Here is an 18,919-nt window from a genome sequence, read left to right as displayed (position 1 = left end):
AGACAGGAAATCAGTAAAAATAAAGAACTCAACAACCCCAACAATCATTAGGATCTAGTCAGCATTTGGAGATCACTCCACTCAACAACAGCAAATATACCATAATTAGTTTTCCACTGATCAAACATCATATTGTAAAATATCAAAAATATCATGAAACTAGCCTCAACAAATTTAAAATAGTTGGAGTGTGCTGAACAGCTTCAACTGTCAACATACCTGGGAAGAGGAAACCTCACTTGGGGAAATTCCTTTATGGATTGGCCTGTAGGTGTGTCTGTGAAGTATTTTCTTGACTGTTGAGTGATGTAAGAGGGCCCAGCCCACTGTGGGTGATACCATCCCTGGGCAGGTGCTCTTGGGTCATATTAGAAAGCAGGCCGAGCACAGGCCAGAGGAGCAAGCCAGGAAGCAGTGTTCCTGCATGGTTGGTGCTTCAGTTCTTGCCTCCAGGTTCCTGCCCCAAGTTCCTACCCTAGGACTCCTCCATGATGAACTGTAACCAGTAGGAAGAAATAAACCCTTTCCTCCCCAAGTGGTTTTGGTCAGTGGTTTATCACAGCAATAGAAAGTAACTAGGACAGGGAGTCATATGTGGTCTTTGACTGCAGTGGCATCACACTGAAAAATCACCAGTAATCACAGCAAGCCAAGAGGCACTATAAACATTTAGAAAATCAACACCATAATTCTCAATACGCCAAAAGATACAGAGGAAAAGTCAAGGGAAACAAAAACTACATTAATCTGAATGAAAATGAGAAACAGCATAATTTGTAAGATATTATTAAAATTGTGAATAACAGTTATTAATTTCTAGCATTAAATGAATCTATTAGAAAAGTGGAAACACCTCCACTGAAATCAGTAATCTGACTTCTTACTCTAAGGATCTAGAATAAGAACCTGCACTCAGGGCAGATGGTTGCAGTTGTTACACTTGAGTTTAAGCTTGATTGGATTGAAGATGCCCTAAGATTAGCAAAGCATATTTCTGCATGTGTGTGTGAAGGAATTCCGAGAGATGATTGGCATTTTTAAAAACTACTAAGGAGAAAGATCTACCTACCTGAGTGTGGGTTGCATCATTCAGTGGGTTGAGGGATTCAGCCGGAATAAAAGGAGAGAAAGAAGGAAGCCTGCTAACACAGGCATGTTCTTTTTGCTTCCTGGCCACCATGATTTTAGCTGTTCTCCTCTCCCATACCCTCCCAACCCAAAGAGATCAAAACTTCTGAAACCATGAGCCCAAATAAATAATTCCTGCATTTGTTTTTCCATAGGTATTTGACACAGCATCAAAAAAACCCCTAATTAACAAAAAGCAGTGTATGATGGTTGACGTAATAAATATAGAAAACATTGTTGAATTGAGAAATCTAATAAAATTAATAGATAACATCTAACACTGAAAAAATACTTTAACATTTTCTTAAAAAAACTAAACATACAGTTACCACATGATCCAGCAACTGAAATTTTGGACATTTACTTCAGAAAAATATAAATATATTTTTTATTCCCAAACCTGTGTGTTAGTGTTTATAGGAACTTTATTCATGACAGGCTTCAATAGAGAGATCCCAGAATTCATTCATGAAAGAATGAACCATCTGGATGAACTGGACCTGGCAAATTAGCAGAATCTTGAATATCAAGGGTTAACTTGAAATGACGCTCAACGCAGCCTCAAGAAGGAGAGGCTGAACAGCAAGGACTTGGTGAGATTCTCTTAAAAAATGTGTTTTCAGGGAGCAGGGCAGAGGCATTTTTGTGAAGCAGAAGTCACTAAGTTGGAAAAGACATAAAAGCTAGAAATTTCTCATTAAGAGCAGATTTAGCTTTAAAAGGTATTACAGAATTATAATTTGTGAATGCTTGGGGACAGGGGCATTTCTTACTCAATACTGTCAGAAAATTACAGTCTAATATCTGGTGCATAACAAATGTTTCTCTTTTTTAAATGTTTTTATTGATTTTTTTGTACGTTTCATACAAGCGCTCTTAATCAAATTCAGACCCCTCATGTCCCCCACACACACTGGATCTCAGGCATTCCTCCATACGTGTTAAGTCATATCCAGTCAAGCATTTGTGCCCAAATGTCTTTTGGTGCAGATTTATCCATTAGTGTCTCGTCATCCTATTTCCAGATCATTGGTAAGGCCACTCTCCCTCACCTAGTAGTAGTCAGTCTCCAGTAGTTCCCCAAATTGGGCCAACCCTCCACCCATTTGCCTCACTCCATTCTAGTTCCTTGTATGATTGAGTTGGCATGGGTCCTGTGCTCGATGCCACCATTGCCACAAGTTCACATGTGCAAGCTTCCAGTGGCCTGAAAGCCTCTGCTTCCCTGTGTTCATGGACAGACCTTCGCTCTTACAATCTTTCTGATGAACCCCCTCTTTCCCCATGGTCCTTGAGCCATGGGTAGGAGAGGTTTGATATGAGTCCTATCCAGAGACACACATTCTACAGTCTCTTATTCTTTAAAAGGTGGCCTGTCATGGCCTTTGGTGTGCATTGCACTGTGTTTTATAAGGAAACTTCACTGGTGAGAGTTGAGGGATGCACTAGTTTTCTCTCTACCCCATGTTCCACTATGTTCCATGAATCTAGATGAGGTTCTACTGTAGATGTGTCACCTAGGACTTGGCAGACGTATATTCTCTGTGTCTGACCAATTGTGAGATTCTGCAGTAGCCTCCATCTGCTGCAGAAAGAAGCTTCCTTGATGACTGGTGTACAGTATACTTGTCTGTAAATATAAGGCTCCATAGTTAGCATATGTTAAGAAATTTCATTTGCCTAGAGATATGGTAGGGATAGGGCATTCTCTAGTATCTATGACCTCTCCTGTCATGAGTATTTGGCTGTGTTTACAGTGCCACCCATGAGTTGAGAGAGCTTTAAGCCAATTAAATAGCTCTTGATTACCCTCAGATGACAGTACCACTATTGTACCAATAGAGATAGTTTTCTGTGCTGGTCATTATGGTTATTAGGCTATTGCTGATTTAATTGAAAACTATTTGTAGGGATCCAGGCAGTGACCAATTTCAGTGAGTTGAAGAGGGAAAAGAAAGTGCAGATGTAAATGAGACTTTTGTAAAAGGTTTCCCTTAGAAGGTAAGTACAGGATTAAACCAAAAGCAATGGCAGTGTAGGGAAGGTACCTCCACTGGTAAAGCACTTGCCATATAGGCATGAGGAGCTTTGTTTACAGTCCAGTCAAGGCTGAGGACAGGAACTATGTCAAGTTTCAAGACCATCTCCATCTTCCAAAAGTGAAATCCTGCCAACGTCAAACAGGGAATGCTGGTGCCGAGAATGTTGTGAGGTTTACCGCTCTTCACTATCCTGAAGAAGCCTGGGGCCCACTTGAAGGGTGGAGACAAAAGGGCCACCCTTTTGGGCTGCTGACACACCCATGTTTGTGATAGATGTGAACCACAAGAAGGATGACTACTCCCTCAAGATTGTCAGTCATGCTCCCTGCATCATCAACTGCTTAGCCCCCCTGGCCAAAGTCATCCATGTCAACTTCAGCATTGTTGAGGGACTCAGTCCCTCAGTCCATGCCATCACCACAACCCAGATGACTGTAGAAGGCCCCTTAAAGACACTGTGGCATGGTAGTCATGGGGCTGCCCAGAATATCATCTCTGTATCCACTGGTGCTGTCAAGGCTGTAGGCAAGCTCATTCCAAAGCTGAACGAGAACCTCATAGGCTTCATTTTGTGTTCCAACCTCCAGTGTATCTGTCATGGATCTGACCTGCCTCCTGGAGAAAGCTGCTAAATACGATGACATCAAGAAGGTGGTGAAGCACCTCCTAAAAAGCCATCCTAGGCTTTACCGAGGACCATGCCGTCTCTTGAGACTTTAACAGTGACACCCACTCTTCTACCTTTGATGCTGGGACTGGCATTGCCTTCAGCAACCACTTTGTCAAACCCGTTTCCTGATATGATGAGTTTGACTACAGCAACAGAGTGGTGAACCTCATGGTCTATGTGGCCTCCAGGAGTAAGAAGCCCTGAACGACTCATCCAGCAAGAGATAGAGAGAGGACCTCAGTTGCTAGGGTGCCTCTGTCAACCCAGCACCCAACACTCTGAATATCTCCCTTCAGTTACCATCCCAGCGCTCCCCAGAAAAATGGGAAGGACTTACAGAGCCCTATTCTCTTAAACAGCATCAATAAAGTTCACTGCTTCTCCCCTCAAATAAAAAAAGAAAAAAGACAAGCATCATGGCTCCCACTTATAATCCCAGTGCTAGGGAGGCAGAGACGAGAGGGCTCCTGAGCTAATCAATCTAACCCACTGGGAAAGTCTTTCAACCTGTGTCCACTTATAATCCCAGTGCTAGGGAGGCAGAGACGAGAGGGCTCCTGAGCTTGGTGTCTAATCAATCTAACCCACTGGGAAAGTCTTTCAACCTGTCTTCAGAATGATGGAGATGGCTCCTGGGTGTCACAGCCAAGACTGTCCTCTGGGTCCCATATTCATGTGCATGCATGCACATATACTTCTCTCCACCTGATACAAAGTCAAGGGTTATTTTACACTGCAATCTTTTTGTAGTCTTAGGAGATAAGATGCTTTCATGTACATGTTTGCTAGTAAAAAGAACAGAGACTGGGGAGAGATGGAAAACCCAGGAGAAAAGATAGGGGCAGATATGTAAATAAACCTGAAGGAGGTTGATGGGTGCAGATGTTTGTAGGTGGAGGTGTGGGAGTACTTGCCAGATGGTCTCTATTTTTCCTTTCTGTGGGAGGTAGTCTGTGCTCTGCTAAGAGTAGAAGGAAGGAAGTCTCAAGTTTGGAATAAGAAAAAACGTGCTCTCCCTTGTATATGCACTCCACGTGTATTCATGTATCAGGTATCATGTGGTACCCCATAAATACATGCAGTTTTCATTTTTCAACTAAGAATCATAGAGGAGAAACATAACTATCTACCCATTCCCCATAGACATTGGTAGCTAAGTGGCCAATGCCTCTGTGTGCAGAAATGTTCTTTCTTCAAATGGGACTCCCCAACATTAAGTGATACCCCTCTCTTCTGAGACAAACTTTCAGCTAATGATAACAGAAAAGCCAGTGGGATACATGTAAGTGTCTTAACTAGTTTCACACATCATATTTAATCAGCATAGTATATTTTTGAAATTGGAAACATGTTTTTCTTTTCTGAAGACATATTCAAGCACTCTGTTTTTTTCAAGGACAAAATAAATGAAAGAGCCAAGGGATGATTTGCTCACTTCCCTCTGTGTATGAACTCTATTCAACACAGAATATCTTAGAGGATGAGTCACTGGAGAGTGCGACCTAGTTTTAGACAGTCACTTTTGTAAATTTCATACACAGTGGTAGGAGAATATTTTAAGCCCTAATTGAACTAAGCCATCTCATTACCTGGCTGTACTGACCGATGAATGTTGTCATGACAACGAAGCAATCAAGTCAGCAGGTCCTACTGTGAGAATTTTCTATTCCAGACGTTTTATCAAGTCCTATCTTGTTCATCCCCAAACACTTGGTAATCAGCCACAGTGTAAAGAAAATGATTTAGTGGCACAGGAAGCAGGCTCTATGAAGGAAGGAAAATGGGGTGGGAGAGTGTTGGGAAAAAATATCATGCCAAAATATGCTGACATATAATAACAAAGAAAAGCATTTTTGAAATGTGATAACACTTCAGATTTTCAACAACAAATTAAAACCTTTAAATGTATAAATCAGTTTTAACATCTTATAAACCTTATACATATTCAAATAGAAATCAGTGCTCAATCAAATTGTCACTGTCTTGCACAATTGATCTCAAAGATAATTGTAGCTTGCTTCAGTCACAGGTTTTGTGCCCAAATACAACTTACAGATTATCATGCTCAAAATTAAATCAAAGATCCAAAGTTCAAAGTGATTTCAAATGCACCTCAAAATGCAAACATAAAGCAAGATAGCAATGCTTAGACAATGAAACTTAAGTTTTCATTTCTTCTGTGTGTTTGTTGTTTACTTAGTTTTGATAACAATACAGATTCTCAAATACTAAGACATTATGACTTTGTGACTTTGTTCTTATCAATAGAAAGAAAAGGCAAGCCCAGAAAAATGGCAGCTCCCTCATCCTCCCCCCTCTTTATCTGTGTGTGGGAAGAAACCTGCATGGAAAAAATGCCTTATGACAGACCCTATGAAGGAAAGAAAAGTTCTGATAAAAATAATAATAGGCTAATTAAACTAATGTATATCTTTTAAAACTCATTAAAGCTTCAATGGAAGACATGCTAAAATACATTACAGTGCTGATATGCATGCTCTAAACCAGAATACCAAACTGGCATATGGAATCTGGAGTTCATTTATGCTAATTAGATTATATTTTACAGTGCTTAGGATTCAAATCAAGAGTCTTGGGGATGCTAGCAAAGTGTTCTGCCACTGAGCTATATTCCAGTCTTTGACAGTCTCACTATGTAGCTCAGGCTGGACTCAAACATGCACTCTTCCCTCAGGCATTTCAGTGCTGGGATTCCATATGCCATCTTATCTAGATAGTAGTGGGATTTATATGCTACAAAGATTAGTGATTCATCTGTTTTTATGTCATTTGATATTTGTTAATTAGTCAATAAACATCTATTATCACCATTACCTGAAAATTTAGTTTTTTAGTTTTTGCTACAATGTTGTTAGCAAAGGTCTTCCCCTTTAGAAGATATTGTCACAGACACTTCGAAGCAGATTGGTAGACATGGTTCCTTATCTTAGTGCATATGGAGTGACACAAACTAGAAGAAAGAAAATGGCAGTACTGCTTAAGTGCTGTCATCCTGGCTGTTCAGAACCAGGATCATCTCCCTTATTCCTCCGAACAATTTCCCTTACAAATATTTGGCTCTGCAGCCAGCAAGATTCCACAGAGCAGGAACCTGGAGACATATAATGTGTTAGATCTAGCAGACAAAAGCAGTTTGAGATGATGAAAGCTAGGGGCTGTTCATTCTGGCTCACTGAGACTTTCAAATTCTATGCGATTAATTTGGATGGTGACTGGTCCCCAAAGTCCACATGTTAAAGGTATGGTACCCAGGTTGGTGCTACTGGGAGGTGATGGAATCTTAAAGATGTGAATTTCAGCAGGAGACTTAGGTGTTTGAGACACGGGTCCCCCCTCAGCCCTTCTGCTTCCTAGCCCTAAAATCAGCAGTGTGTTCCAACATATGCTCACTGACAGGGCCATCTAACATACCATGGATCTACTTAATCTGAGACACTCAGTATCAGCCTTTTCTCCTTATAAGTTAATTATCTCAGGTATATTATAGTGAATAAAATCTGGCTATCACAATAGCATAAGATAATTATAAACACCAGTTCCTTCTTGACTCACTCAATGCTGAAATTAATTTCAACACATCTACAGTCAAAATAATACGAATTGGCATCAGATACTAAATATGGAGTGCAATATTTATCCAAATAGTGTTCAGACCTAGACAGAGTGGCCAGGGTAACAGTGTCTAAACGTACTGTGAGCAGTGAAGATGCGGTCCTTTCCCCTGCCTCTTGACAGGCAGCCTCAGAATGGGAAACCATGATGGACAAGGCCAGAGAAATGAAAAATGAGACTCTGAAATACTACTCTAAAGTTTAGAAGCAGTCACAGAAAGAATATAATTGAAAATACTTTGTTTTCCGAAACAAAAGAATAATGTATGTCAAAGAAATATATGTGTGTTATACTAATGACTTCATATTTAATCATTCACACCATATATGTGTTAACTCAGTAATCATCAAAATGTAATCTCGAGCCTGGAGAGACAGCTCATTGGTTAAGAGCACTGGCTGCTCTTGCAAAAGACCCTGGTTCGAAACCCAGCACCCACGTAGCAGCTAACAACCATCTGTAACTCCAGTTCCAGAGGATCCGATACCCTCTTCTGACTTCTGTGGGCATTGCAAGACACAAGTGTACTTATACAAATATAGGCAATACACTTACACAGAAAATAATTTTAAAAAATAAATAAGATGTTAACCTGCAACCTCAACTATAAAACTTGGCCTCCCTCAAAATATTATTTTAGCAAAAATTACACTCCACACACCAGTTCTTTGATCCTTGATAACGCTCATCACTGACTAATAGGGATGCTACTGCATGGGAATTTTGAAAACTGTACAATTTAAATTGTGTTTTTGCTCTTCTCAACAAAGTCTCATTAGGGCGGTGTGGTATATCTTTGAAAAGGAAAGAAGTGGAGTGCTCAGCTAAGCATTCATATCGTAATGCAGATTACCTAGTCCTGGCCTGTGGCCGGCCCCTGGAGGTAACTTCATCCTCCATCCAGCTGATTTTAGTCACTTCTTGGGGACAGCAGCTGTGCAACATTCCCTTCTTCCGCTCAGTTCATTTCCCGTCTCTTCTGAAGCCAAGAGAAAAGCCCCGTATAGTTCGAATCAGGCAACATTGATGCAGCACAGGAAAAAGAACACAAGGCAAAGGAACCAAGTAAATCCTGTGGTCCTGGTCCTCGTTCTCTGATGCCCTTCGCTGTCTGCGTCCATATTATCACCTCACAGGTCTTCCAAACTTATCATAGTACCAACTCTTGGCAAACAACTCTTTCTTTCCTCCTCTCTCTCTTTGCCTATAAATCTCCCTATCTGAATTTTCTGATAGGCCTGCTGATATTTTTATTGGACAACTGTGGCATTTAATACACAAAGCAAAGTTTTCCAAAAAGGGAAACCAGAAGGAAACCAATTTACTGTGTTTTGATATAGTAAAATTTTCTCAGATTTTCTTCATCCCTCAACTGGGCTAAACACCAAATATATTCCTATGAAAATTCAGTTACAAAAAGTTCTATATTTTCTGTTAACTTACTCCTTTTCTCTGAACTCAGCCATCTATTAGGCTAAATTGCTTTTACAAAAGCAGACACTAATCTTGTAGTAAAACAAAATTTTGAAATGTTTCTGGGATCCATTTTATGAGATATAAAAGTCAGAGCTAAGTGCTTTAGACTCAAATGGACCAGTCAATCATGCTGATTTGGGGAAGTAGACTGTCATCTGATTTGGGGATTTACAGTAACAACTCTGTGGTAAGAGTCTACAAATACTTAATTAGCTCACTTGTCAAAAATGTGTTCTATAGACAATTAAGCATGCCAAATTTATATGGTAAAGGTGACTTACGGAGGTATAAGATTAGGAATTTAACATGTGAATACATGGGTGAATTCCTTATGAGACTGCTTACTGCATTAGAAAAATGCAAGCAAATCTTGCTTAAGGCCCAATAAAATTTGTGGAGCCATATTTTGACTTGCAGTAAAAAATCTTCAAAATTTCAAATTTGCAATCTTCGTAGACACAACCTTCCTATTCTTTATGTTAACAAACTTCATGTTGTATAGGTATACTGGCTTATCCCAGACACCAGTCATCAGACATGTCTCCCTGCAGAGTCAGTTGACTTGACAGATGCTCTTCGCATAGTTTTGAGCTTGACTGAATTTCCTGAGACATGAGCTCATATCAGAAATGTGTCTTCCCAGACGCCAGCACATGTTCTTTCCCTCTCAGGATCCCTCTGAGGCATGAAATTTGGTGACCCAATCTGGCAATTGAAGTTTCTGTTAATACATCACTAGCTTTCTAGAAATCATGTCAGCATTCCACTGCTCCAACATTTGCCTACCAAAGAAAAACATCCTTAGACCTACCAGCACACACTAGCATCATTCGCCAGTGATGTGGATTCTCTGAGGACCCTGTACGTCCTAGAGTCACTGGCTACTTCAGGGATTCTCACCATGATAGCATGATACCTCAGGTATACGGTATGTTAGCCTGGAAATCTCCATGATTGGCTAAACCTTATACTCTCAGCATTAGCAATTTGAGATTTTTCAACAAATGTTGGAAGTAGAGAAAGCTATTTTTTCTTGAGCATATACTATTCATAGGCACAGTATATATGCAATGTGTCATGAGTTGATGTGGTCTTTAGAAAAAAAAACATATAATTGCCATTTATAAATGGGATAACCAAGCCTACTGCCTGATTCATACTCACCACTCAGCAAGATGAGTAGTTTCATTAGGCTCTCTCTTAGGTACTGAATCATCATCCTCTCCAACAGTGAGGTTTAAGCTCAATATGCAGGAAAGGAGGAGGGCAGTGAGAGGCCAGGAGGTTGAAGAGATTACCAGAAATTGTAGGGAGATAAAGCATACTGTATTCACTGCACACAGGCCACAAGGTAGGCAGGAACCAGCAGGTACCCAGTCACACAACAGTACACATAGGCTGCACACAGGCAGGCATAACCACACACATAGATGGGCACAGGGGCTACATCACCCAGGTAGGCATGCTGTCCTATAGGCAGACACACATGGGAAAGCTGGCAAAAGCAGACACTTGCTTCTGACCTTAAAGTCGTATTTATACAAAATCACACAAAAGAGGTATTTTTCCAAGGACAGTTATAATAGATATACAGATTACATCCCTGTTTACTTTTGTAGTCCGCAGATGTCCAGTGTCAGTCATCCTGTGCTAATTCAGAGCCCCCTGGATGCCCAGTGATCGCCATCTTGGTCCATGCTGGATGTCCATATAAGTACAATGTTGTCTAAACATCTGACTGGAACAGTCTTCTACTCTAGTCACCAACATTCCTGGACAGGTTTTAGGTGCCACTCATTTTCACTTTTTTTCTCAGCTCCTGTCATCATCTTTGGGTACAGCCATGTTCATGTCGCCTGCCCTCCAACTCTGTCATTATCCATCCCTGACAACCCCAAATCTAGCACTTTCTGTATCCTGTTCTTAGAAATTCATCAATTTTTAGCTTTCTGATGTGTTCCACCTGATATGCTACACTTGTCCTCAGCACTATCACCATCTTTTTACACTAGTACCTCACTGTCCCTGACACAAACTTTAAAATTCAGTGTTTACCCATATTCTCACTCACAGCTATTTCTGGAGCACAGAGACACCCTGGTGTAAGTGACTCACCATGGAAGACAGGTGTCAATATAAACCTGATGTTTTGAAGTATCTTAAAACAATATACTATCTTTAAAAAATAAGTGTATGCATATTTTTCACAATGTGTCCTATAGATGTAGACATATTGGTGTTTTCCCATTTAAAAGGATACAAAAATGTTGGGACATGTCAATGTCTGCCAGCTGCTACAGTAATTCTGTTTATTTGTACCTCCACTTTACTATTTATTTATTTTGGATGTATTCACTTGCATTTGGTATTTCTTCCTTGCTGTTCCATTAAAATAGATTCTGGTAATGGTATCCCCCACCCCCACCTCCTTTTTTTTTTTTTTAAAAAAAAAAAGATATGGTCTTTCTGTAGCCCTAGCTAGCCTGGAACTCATTGTGTAAAGCAGTCTGTCCTGGACCTCACAGAGATCCACCTGCCTTCCGAGTGCTGATATTAAAGATACCCAGTAATTGTGCCTATTGTGAATGCACTGAATATTTTCAATGCTTATCTTACTTTATTGTCTATAACAATCTACACCACAAACCCCTGCATAGAGGCCACTTTGCTGGTTTCATCAAGATTTTCTCTGCCTTCTTTTGGGCTCTTTTTCTTCAGATCCATAAAGGTTTGGAGTGCACAAATTAAGGTGATCTCTAACTCTTTTCTCTTGGTATGCAGATTAGTGTCTCTAGTTTCAATGTGACTGATAAATGAAACTTCTATTGAAAGCTGCACAGCTTTTCTGCAATGTGGGGATTGTTCTAAATCTTCATCATCCAATATTACAGACACATTGAATATGCCTTTCAGTTCTTCCCTCTGTTCTTGAGACAAACAACTTCAATTAAAGGGACTAAAGTGCAGAAATATAGAAACACAAGCTCCAATCACTATTTGTGACAAAAATATATTATAGATTAATGGAAAAATGTTTATGTAATATGTGAACTTAACTCTGGTGGGTTTATGTTTATTAAAAATTACTGAAGCCTAATATATCAATATATTGATATTACTTAAAGGCATATATATATGAAACTTGAAACCCTTTTTTTTCCTGAAAGGCACCATAACCAAAAGATCTTCAGGTATTGAGACTAGGGAAAGATGGTACAAGTGGGTATAAAGCATGATGACCTTAGTATTAATGACTGATAAAAGGTTCTATGTCAACATTACTTACCAAAGCATTGAATAAGAACATGAAGGAAAAATTCACAAAACTGGAGCAGGCATTTTCAATGTCATTACTAATCAAGGAGTCCTGTACAGAGTTCTAGAGATAAATACAGGACAAGAGAGAATTACAGTCCTTGTGTGGCAGTTTATTTCTGAAATACCAGCACTAGATTGTTAAGATACAGGCAGAAAGATCAAAAGTTTAAGGTGAGCTTTGCTTATATCAAGTTGAAGGCCAGTATGGGCTGATTTATTGAGGTCTTGTCTTACAAGAAAGAAGAAAAAATAAAGAAAAAGAAAGGAAGGAAGGAAGGAAGGAGAATAAGGTTGAAAGATGAAGGGAGGAAAGATAGAAAGTAAGAAAGAAAGAAGGCGGTCAGACATAAAGAAGGAAAAACTGGGTTTAATACTTGGCCATTTAAGAAAATGTAATATTCAATTTGGAAATATTTATATAAAAATTGTCAGTTTCAATGGAAATTGAGTGCACAATAAGAGGCCAGCACAATCATATTAGAATGATTAACATATAAACAACTAACAGTATCAAATGTTGGTAGAAAAGTATAATGGTACTTGACTCTTGTGCTGAATGAAGGGTGATGTTTTATCTCAAGAAAATCATGGAAAGTGTTTACTGTACACATATGATGATGGCTAGTCTTGACTGATTGCTGGAGAAGCACCTATGCAAAGCATACTTCCGGATATGACTGTGTGGGTGTTTCCAGAAAGGAATAAGTAAAGGGGGAAGAGCCATCCAGAACATGAGTAGCACCATCCTATGGGGAGCATAGATGGAATAGAATATTAAAAGGAGAAGTCCAGCAAGTTCAGGGACTCCCTCTCGAGCTGCTCTCATTCCTTCTCTGTTATGTACAAAACCTTCTGAAACTATGAGCCAAAATAAATCCTCCTTCCTTAAATTTCTTCTTTCATGCATTGATCACAGCAGAAGGAAAGTGACTGATATAATACTACCACACATGAAGGTTCTATAATCATTTCAGTGTTGCTACTTACAGAATTGCAAACATATCTATCTACAAACGCATGCACACAACTATAGATACAAGTTTTTACAAGAATTACAAAATAAAAGCACCAAACATGTCCATTTACAACAAAGTGAATGAACATATTCTGAAGTTTTTACCAAAGAGAAGAAACTCTAAGAATCAACTACAGGAATAAATGTTGAATGCCTGAACTTTTTCAAACATAATTTTGATCCATAAAAGTCAGACACACACACACACACACACATTGCTTAGCTATATCCATCAAAGAGAAAAGCAAACAAACTAATCTATTACTTTAACAGTTGAGTTGGTAGATACTGATGAGGAGTGGGACTGAGAAGCACTGCCAGAGGCTATAATTTTTTATTTCTTGATCTCAATATCTATTACATGACTGTGTTCACTTGACAAAAACCCGCCAGATGGATACTTAGGATTTGTGCATTTTTCTATGTATGGAATTCTAAGATAGAACAGTTTATTTTTGAAAAAAATAGCCCATACATTTCTTTCAATTACAGCACAAATGTCGGTTGAACACATGCTTTTTCCTGTTGCCGTTACCTTAGTTCAACCTCCCATAATTACTCATCATGAAACAGTGGCCTTTGACAACCTGTCTCGTACTACACAAACCATCCCTATGCAAACAGTATAGTAGTTGCCTAATGGGACTGGAGAGATGGCTCAGTGGTTAAGAGCACTGGCTGCTCTTGCAGAGGATCCAGTTTGGATTCCCAGCATCCACATGGCTAACAACCATCCACAACTCCAGTTCCATGGGAATCCAGAGCCCTCTTCTGACTCTGCAGGCATTGCAAGACATGGGTACACTTACACACATGCAGGCAATACACTCATACACTGACAAAAATAATAAATAAAATTTAAATAAAGAAGTTGCCTAAAAGCAAGTTTAACTACCCCTCATCAGTCCACATAAAATCTTCCACGTAAAAAAAAGAATCTACATTCAAGCTCACTGCTGACAACATGTTCATTAGCACTATTTTTTTCATGTCTCGTTAATGACCAGAACACACACTCCTATTTGTATAGGTACATACTAGGAATTAAAGCATAGTGTTTTATAATGCTCAGTAGCCAATAGAAACCAAGCGGGTGTCAGAAACAATCCACACAAGGAGCTACTTGCTTATCACAGATTCAGTAATATTTATCTCAAAAACTGTCCATCTAGGCACAATTTGATCAAAAGAAAACTTAAATAAAGCATTAAAATTCATCTTTGTGTTCGCCACCTTTCCCCATGTCATTTCAAATATGAAATATCAGAAACTTTGACATCGTCGTATATTCTGAGAGAAAATGATCAATGAAAAGAATTTGAATGGCAGAATAATAACACAATCGCATTAGTTACTTTTAAAAGTTAGTGATAGTAGAATAGAAGTGGGTTAGTTGGGGGCGTCAAAACTGGCAGTGAGGACAGCAGTTGACCTATTAATAGAAATAAAAGCAACAGACAGCTCCAAGATGAACTTAATCAGGAACAACTAGCATAGCATGACAAAGATTAGAAGCTGCCACTCTTGGCAGGGATGAAAAGACAGATGAAACTAAAGCACATCCAATGACCAGCTCCTGAGAGAAAGCAGGCAGACAACATGATCATCTGATCTGTCAACAAGCACAATTCAAACAGAATAATGTGTGGCACCTGAGAACAGAAATAATGAGAACAAAATCCCACCCTCAAACACTACCTAAAAATGTTCCTAGGTATTTTGTGTTGGACAGGTCACATAATCAAACCATTCATTGAGAAACTGTAAATTGGGACTGGAGAAATGTCTCAAGTTAAGAGCTCTGACTGCTCTTGCACAGGAACTGTGTTCAGTTCCTAGTACCCACATGATAGCTAAGAACCATCTTTTATTCCAGTTCCAGAGGATCCATCGCTCATTTCTGGCCTCCTTGGGCATTGCATGCACATGGTGCACTTCCATACATGCAGGCAAAACACTCATACATAAAAATAATAAAAATAAACACAAAAATAAAAATCACAAATAATAAAATAATTGTTAGCAAAACTAATAATTAAAATGTACAAATATTTTTATATTGTTACATGTGATAAAATGTACAATTTAAAATTATTTGTTATAAAAATAATATTCAAGTTTGAAATTACAGTATTAAAAAGTAGGTCACACAGAGGCAGATAATAACATTTTCAGTCTGTGGTAATGTACACTATGGATAGTTAGAGCACCATTCTTTCGTAAGGTAAGAGAGAAAGACAATCTCAAATGTGTTTACTAAATTACATTCTATTTGTGTCTTGTGTGCATGTGAGTAAGTGCATGTGTGTGCCCAAGTGTGTGCCTGGTATTCAGAGGAAAACTTGGTAAGAAGCAGTTTTCTCCTTTCAGCCTGTGGATTCCAAGGATTGATCTCAGACTCTCAGGTTTTCATAAGGCCAAGGGCAGGCTCAAACTGCTAAGAACCCGTTCCTTCAGATGTCTCTCAGAAATGTGCTCTTGAGCCAGGCTTTATTCATTTTTTATTGAAACAGTATGTCCAGCATGAAACACAGAAGTAGTGGTCAGAACGTATCCTTGTACACTTTTCTTAGCAGAAAATCTTGCACTTTGATCCCTAGTCCTAGAATATCACACAGCTGTAGATTTTTCTCATGTTTGCAATGAGAAAAGCACACTGCGGCAAAGCTGAGCTTGGGAAAATGGCAACTGTTTGGCTCAGGACAGTGCTGTAAAACACACAACACACACACTCCATATACCACACACATACCACATATACAAATTGCTTTGATATGTAAAGCACACACACACACACACACACACACACACACACATTCATCCTTTATGCACTATCCTGGGTTGAGGGCAAAGAGGGGTCCTGAAGGATAAAGACCATATACCCAGGTCCCAAGAAGAGCACATGACAGCATGAGATTTTAGGTTGCAAGGTTAGGTAAAAGTTTACAGTCCAGATTATGTCAATATTGTAAAAGTATTTACTACATAATACATTACCATATTTAATGCTTGTAGCAACATATAGAAAGACACTGATATACATATATATATACATATATGTAAATCTCATTTACATGTGAGAAGATCAATGTAAGCAAGGTTCAGTAACTGGGATAATATTACACAGTTTGAGATTGGACAATATTGGACCAATATTGAACGCTGGTCACCTGTCTTCAAATCTCCAGTTATGAATCTCATTGCTGCACTCAGCTGAAAAATCGGATTGGAGAATTGTAATAGATTCTGTGCCACACAGATTCTACATTTCCTTTAAGATCCTTTAAGATATCTAGTGAATTTATATACACAATAAATTTCAAAGCATTGAAGATATGCAAATTGTGTTACATTGCCTCATAGTAAAACACAGGCCTGTAATCTCAGCTACAGAGGCTGTGACAAGGGTATCACAAGTTCAAGACCTGCCTGGATTACAGAGTCAACTTAAAGTCATCCTATACAACCTAGTGAGACTTTGCCTCAAAATAAAAGATAAAACTTGCTGGATAGCCAGCTCAATTGGAAAGAGCTAGCCTGACATGACTCGTGAGGCTCCCCATATCAATTCCCAGCACTGAAAAAGGTATTTGTGTGTGTGTGTGTGTGTGTGTGTGTGTGTGTGTGAATGGGTGTGTGTGTGTATGTGTGAGTGTGTGTGTGAGTGTGTGTGCATTTTTATGAGTAATAAGCTTATTATAATAAATTATAGATTAGACTCAAACACACTATGGTAATCAAAGGGAGGCTGAGGAGTGTGGCAAGGAATCAGCAGAAAATCGTTCTGGACTGATGGAAATGTTGTGTGCACTGTTTAGAAGGAGATGACAAAGACCAGAGCCAGGATGCAAGTTCTAGCAGAGCACCTAAGTCTATTATCATTCAATCTGAGTTGGACTCATTATTTGTTTTGCCCCCCAAAAAGCAGACCAAATATCTGAACTGAGGGATCAAGAGGCATTGAGTGTGCCTTTGTTATGGAAATCAGGCAGTGGAGAGACCAAACATTCTTCTGAGGGTTGGAGAACTCAGATTTTGGTTCCAGAGGAGCTCACATCCTGAGTTACAGACCTGAGTTACAGAAATCCGTAGTTTTATAGGCTTTTATGACATCCTTTCTTAACAGTTATACCACTGGTGGGTTTAAACAGTGACTACTTAACTTCTGATGCAGATATTTACATGCACTGAGACCACTGAGGGGAAATTCCTTCTGCAATTAAGTGATTAAGAGGCCTGTTTGCAGAAGCAGATAGTGTGGGCAGGGGCTGAGGCATTCTTGACAATTTATTGAAGGCGCCCTAACAACCAGGAAAATTGCACACAGATAGACGGTCCATTAGATAAGTATGGGGTCTGTTTCTGTCCATTTTAGTTCTCACTTTCTCTTTCAGTACAGTATCACGTAGCAGGCATTTACTATTTAAAAGAGCCATTACAAGGTAACTGCTGTTCTAAAGCATATAATGTTTGTAAAAACAGTATTAAATGCACACTAAATAACATTAAATGCATAGGTGTATTTCTTTTTCTCTTCACATTCTCTTTCTGAGAAGTCCAGAGCAGTTTTCCAAGTAAGACCTTTCCCTTTTGGACAGGAAAGTTTCCACTTCAGACACATCTTAATTTTTTTTTCAATATCTCAAACAGTGGCTATGCTCACCAAACTGTTCCCAGGCAATTTCCAGATGTGTGTAGACAAAAATGTACTAAGGAAAAAAAAAATTACAAAATGTTAGTGCTATACTTGAGATCTACCAGCATGAGGTGGCACGTTGTGGTGGTTGGCATCTAAAGTACCTGCTAAGGTGTGTGTGTGTGTGTGTGTGTGTGTGTGTGTGTGTGTGTGTGTGTGTGTTGAAAGCTCAGTTCACAGCAAAGATGCTACTGGGAAAGGTTGGAGTCTTTGTGAGTGCCTTGTGGGAAGAAGTAGGCCAAGAGGGTTATGCCTTTGCTGTACAATGGACCCTGGCCTCCTCTTCTCTCTTTCCCAGCCTCCAGGAGATCTATGGTTTTGCTCCTCTGTACCGTACCAGCACTGATGTTTGGCCTCACCACAGGCCAAGAAACTACAGAGCCACATGAGATCTTATGTTACATAATCATCCCTCCCTTTAAACTCATGCCTCAGGTACTTTGTGAGGTATATTTTTGGAAAGCTAACACAAATATGAAGATTTATTTCAATGCAGAAATCTCAGGGAACTATGGGAGCGTTGAGCTATGAAACACTGTCCAATTCCATCTGTGTCACAAGAACAGATGAAATGCTAATAATTGAATATCTAATTATTCATCGAATACACAATTGACTTCTACTTTGGTTTTTGTTCTCATTTTTATATTGAAAGTACAACTTTTAAAAAAATGTTTTATCTATTATTTTTAATTTTATATGTATAAGTATATTGTCTATATGTATGTAAGTCCACCATTGTCATGCAATGCTTAGAGGTCAGAGCAGGGTGTCAAGTCCCTTGGAACTGAAGTTATAGATAGTTGTGGATGCTAGGAATCGAAACTGGGTCCTCTGCAAAAGCAGCCAGTGCTCCACTGAGCCATCTCTCCAGCCCCGAAACTATGGCTTTTGAGTAAGACATTGTCTTGGAAAAATCATAGAGAAACCTGATAGCAGAT

At 39.2% G+C, this 18,919-nt stretch overlaps 1 pseudogene; it reads left to right on the top strand.

The window, feature by feature from the left end:
- Window positions 1-3,206: 3,206 nt before the first annotated feature.
- Window positions 3,207-3,890, top strand: LOC103736142 (annotated as a pseudogene).
- The last annotated feature ends 15,029 nt before the right edge of the window (window positions 3,891-18,919 follow it).

The sequence above is a fragment of the Nannospalax galili genome, unplaced genomic scaffold, assembly GCF_000622305.1.
Source record: "Nannospalax galili isolate Female #2095 unplaced genomic scaffold, S.galili_v1.0 scaffold57, whole genome shotgun sequence".
NCBI classification, from domain to species: domain Eukaryota; kingdom Metazoa; phylum Chordata; class Mammalia; order Rodentia; family Spalacidae; genus Nannospalax; species Nannospalax galili.
This window is presented reverse-complemented; position numbering and strand designations above follow the sequence as displayed.